We start from the raw sequence: 5,276 nt of genomic DNA, 5'->3' as shown, positions 1-5,276 counted from the left end.
TAACAAATATCCAGGCATCAGCCCACTCACAAGCACAGGGCTTGCAAGGTTCCCTCTTATGCTATCCTTGAGGTCAGAGACCCCGTACAGGCACGGACGACCCATTTTGTCACACAGGCGTCGTGGCCAGAGAGGACAGCGAGGCGGGTGTGGCAATGGTCCACACAGTCAAGTGTCTTTGAATAATCAATAAAATACACTTTTTCTAGTAGTCTCTAATTTCAGTGAAAAGCCATCTGAAATTAGCAATAATATCCCTCTTGTATCGTTCCAGATTTTTTAAAAAAATAATCTTTAGTAGAAGTTACTTGCATGTGAAATTAATAATATTGTTCATTAATTTCTACATTCTGCTGACTCACCTTTTCTTGAGTGGAAGCAAATATGAACCTCTTCCAGTCAGCTGGCCAGGTAGCTGTCTTCCAAATTGTTTGGTATAGATTAATCAGCACATCCAAGTCTTCTGCTGCTAGTTTAAACATGTCAGTCAGTATTCTATCAATTCCTGGGTGTCTTATTTTTTACCAATGCCTTCAGTGCAGCTGAACTTCTGGCCTTATTTTGACTGCTGATACTGAGCTTATCCTGCTACTTAGCCTGTCAGCTCCACTTAAACCCTCTAGTTATACTCAGGTTTATTTTTAATATAGTGTGAGTTATCTCTGCTGACTGGTAAATGAGAAATCTTGGTGTCAGAAGTTTAAGGACCATGAAAGGAAAATCCAAATTATAAAATATTATGGAAATGAAAGAATATTTTCCCTGTTCGTTGTAATTCTTACAGAAAGTTTCGATTTCTCTTAATGTATGAATATAGTTCTTTTTACATTTGTGTTATTGTTGTTGTTGTTGTTTTTAGGTGCCAAGAAATCAATCACAACTCAACTCATAAAGACCCTATGAACTACCAGTTGAAACCTTGCCCTATTCCTTGCCATTCTCATAATCTCTGCCAGGCTTGAGTTTGCTACAGTCACTGTAATCCATCTCCATGACAGATTTCTCTTCTTTTTCTGACTCTGCTTTTCCAAGTATAATACCTTTTATTAAGGACTGGTCCTTGGGTTTATGAGTGTGCAGAAAACAAAGCATAGAAGAGAAATATGTGTGCATAGAAGTTATTCTAATTGGCTAAATTAAATGTCTCTGTCAATTCAAGTTGTTATTGTTGTTAGGTGCCATTGAGTTGACTACAGCTCATAGCAACCCTTGCTCTCTGCTGTGTCATCTTCACAAAACCAGATATGCTCAAGCCCATTGTCAGAGTCATGGTGCCAATCAATCTTGCTAAGGATCTCCCCCTCCCTTTCTCTGACCCTCAACCTTTTCCAGTATCACATCCTTTTTGAAGGACTGGTCCCTCTTGGCAACATGCCCAAAATACGTGAGATGAATTTTCACATCTTGCCTGTAAGGAGCACTCTGATTTTACTTCTTTCAAAGTAGACTTTGCAACCCTTAGAGTATTTAGTACTGTTCTCCACATTACAATTCAAAGGAATTTATTCTTCTGTGATCCTTTTTTAAAAATTGGTTTGCTTACAAAGTTTATATACATTATGTTTCACATTATTTTTCATTCACATTGTGTTTCACACAATCATTCTCATACATCATGTTTTATAAAATTAATAACCATTGGACCTTGCCAATTATTATCCTATCTTTTTGCCCAAATCCTTCTCATTTGTTTCCCTCTCTCCCTTCACCCACCAAACTGTGCAGCCCTGTAGTTTTACCTCACCTATCCTCTCCCCTTTGTTCCTCCCATACCCCTCCTTTTGATCCTCTCTGATCCTTACTGAGGATTTAGTAATGGACAATCTCTTCCAGGCAACTCTGAAAACCATCTGGAGGGTTGTGCATGGATCCTGATTGAATGGCACATAACAACAATACTACTTTTAATCCTAGGCATGTTAAGTGATGACTTTGTAACAGAATGCTATCATGGAGTTTATGGCTGTGGATGCAATGAAAAGAAAGGCCAAGATATTAAAAACCTTAAGTCTTTATTAACAAAATAAAAAGATAACCTTCAAGAATCTATGGATGCAATAGACCAAGGCCCTTTGTTTTGATTTTTGTTCAGAATAACATATTCCTGGGAGGGTCTCTATCATCAAGAGAAGTGCTTTCATGGAATTCTTAACTCTGCGAAACACACATGGCAAAGTGAGGAGAGCAGGTTCAAAGGAACCACAGAAAGAGGAGACACAGAATTCCCTTTCATTTACACCTTTCCTGGTGAGGCAAGAATCTCCCTGCAAGGACTGAAGGACAGTGCTCAACCTTTCTGGGATTTTTAGGCTACTTTTTTTTTTTGCTTATAACTCAAATTGAGTATCTCTTCATAGACCCTGTGGAAAAAAAATTCCTCCCAAAATACTAGTTTAAAATTAGCTATAACATTGGGGCTTTTTATTTTTCCCTAAAAATTCAATTTGTCTCAAAGAATTGATCATCATAGTGTCAGGATATTTCAAATTTTTTATTGTGCTGTTATCTTGACCTAGGCTGTGTTGTGAGGCACAGCATTCTGTTAGCTACTGGCCTAGGGTATTGCTGTGTGCATGATGGTGATGAAGAGGAAGACAAGTGACAGCAAGAGGGTTTGGGACAAAGAGTAACGCAACTGAAAGGCCCATCAGCCTCCAGGGAGCACACAGAGTTGTGTTAGCAATAAAATAAGAATGGCAGCACCACTTAAAGTAGTAGATCATGCTTGATACAAATCCATATACCAACTCTCAATTCTTCCATGACTGGATTTGAGGACACGGGCAAAGGACCACTTTCATCTTCCATTACTTCAGAGTAGTTGATACACCACATCTTCCAGTCTAGTGTGAGGACTCCAAGGACCTGTGATGGCTATTGCTCAAGGTTATTGTTCAAGGTGAAGGCTTCAGAGAGCTTCTATGGGAAGGGAAAATAGTGAAATAACTGTAAATTCCTTTCTTTCTACCTTTTTCCATGAGGGAAAATAGTGCCCAACTAAGGAGAAGTAGCTCATTGTGTCTTAAAATTGTCAGAACCCAGTGAAGGAAGGGTAGGTAGAGGAAGAATGGAGGTCACCAAATACTTGAACTACTCAATTTGGGACATTCAGTTAGAGAATACTCTGAGGCCCCTTGCTCCAGGTTGTCTAGATATTCATGCTGTATGGTTATTGTTTGTTTTCTAGGAATGCCAACAAAAGTATCATCATAAATACCATGCTTGGCACCATGATTCTGCTCTGTCTCTGCCTAATGTCTTAATAACTCTTTCAAGTGCAAGATACTCCATAGAAGACCCTAGTGATGACCCAATCACTCCCTTCTAAGCATAGACTCCTTTTAGAAACCTGTAGAGTTAGGCCATGATAGATGGATTGTTTCAACAAATACACATTCAACATATGTGCGTTTGCCCATTGTTACTTTTCATTCTTCTCTAATTTAATTGGTGAAGAGAACTATTTTGAAAGCCTGATCACAGAGTGCTTTGAGAGCTGAGTAAAAGTTTCAATATATGTGCAGTTGTTATACAAAATTTTATTACAATAATCCATGGAAAACCAGCAAACAACATAATCAATTTTGATCAACCACATGAAACATTACATCCATGGTTAGGAGTTACAGAAGTTTGTAGTCAAGTCCTATTACTTAGAGTCCAAGAACACATTCTACTCCTTCAGTGATTATTTTGTGGGTGATTTCACTAGCACAGAAGTCTTGATTCCAGTAAAAGCAATAGTGACGGCAAAGCTCTCCTGTGTCCTGGATGGGCATCTGCAATCGCAGGGATCTCGGGGGTCATAGAAGTCCTGACATTGACAGAGAGTCCTGGAAACTTAACAGCCACTGAAGTCTGAGATGTTCAGTTTGCTGGGCAGTACCTCTAGCAAGGTGTGGCAGTGTCTCTCTCTTAGCAGTGTCTTTCTTTTGGATCCTTTTTTAACAATGTGTTTGTCCTTACCTTCTCTTTTGAGTATGTGACTCACAATTTGCTTATCTATGTTATGCACACTTGTTTACTGTGTATCCATCTGTACCTACTTTTTTAAATATTCTTATGTCAAAACATAGGTATACAGTTACTTGTGTTTACTATAGATCTAGAACACATTAAAAGCATGTACTTTTTTTCCCCTGGCGAAGCTGTATAATCATCTTCATTATATTTTATTTTTATTACCATATAAACTCAGTAACCAAACTAAACCTGTTGTTGTCCTGTTCTGACTCACAAAACAGGGTTGAACTGCCCCCTAGGGTTTCTTCCTTGTGAATGAAAACTGTTTTGCATTCTGCCACGTGTTTGTTGTTTCTATGCGTCATTGACAGAGGACTGACTCACAGCTGAGCCTCTAGTGCCTCTGAAAAAAGGCAATAAATTGCAAAGGACTTGCTTGTCCACTTTTATCCTGTGAAGCAACTGGGGAATTCAAACTGCGTATCTTTGAATTGGCGGCACAACTCCTTGGCGACTAAGCCATCGACCTCCTTACAGGTTTGGCGCATACCTATTTTTGAATTCTATATTTTTTTAAATCCTTCATCACCCTCACAACACAGGGGCAATCAGATATATTCTTTGAGTTCCTAAGAAAATACCATGTGTGTTTCGACTCTTTACTTAAATCTTTGTTCAACACACACTTAGGAAATGAGGTTACTCTGAGATTTCAATAAAAGCTATGTCCTTCTGCTTGGGTTTCCTAGAGGCAGTATGTCTGTTCTTGGGGTAAGGGAGCAAGAATGAAGAACTTTGAGTTTATCATTTGAATGCAAACAATAATTTTTTTAAAGGATTGATTTAATAATGTCATTAAAAGGCCTAGAATCATAACCATTTCCTGTATGAAACCAGCTCTTTCGTCGTTCTTTTTCCTGGGATTGGTTGTCCTGTCCTTTCTCATTCAGCACTGGGGTCTCTGGCTTGATGATTCCCTTTGACCTATTGAGTTAGCTTCTGCAGACTACTCTGCTGAAATTCCAAGTTTGTTGATCTGGGGACTGAAAATGACATTTTATGTTCAACTGAGGGGAATCAGACAGACCATCTCAAGTGATAGAAAACATTTCTCTTTAATTCCAACTCACAGTGACACTCCTGGCCAGAGAACTGCTCCACACGGTTTCCAAGGCTGTGAACTTTATGGCAGCAAGTGGTCAACTGCAGTGCAGCAGCTTGTGGGTTTGAACACACTAACCTTTCAGTTAGCATCCAAGTGCTTGAATTCTGAACCATCAGGCAGGCCTCCTTCATAATAAAAAAGAAAGACA

Source organism: Elephantulus edwardii, unplaced genomic scaffold, assembly GCF_000299155.1.
Source record: "Elephantulus edwardii isolate Elephantulus edwardi_28Jun2011 unplaced genomic scaffold, EleEdw1.0 scaffold00062, whole genome shotgun sequence".
NCBI classification, from domain to species: Eukaryota; Metazoa; Chordata; class Mammalia; order Macroscelidea; family Macroscelididae; genus Elephantulus; species Elephantulus edwardii.
This window is presented reverse-complemented; position numbering follows the sequence as displayed.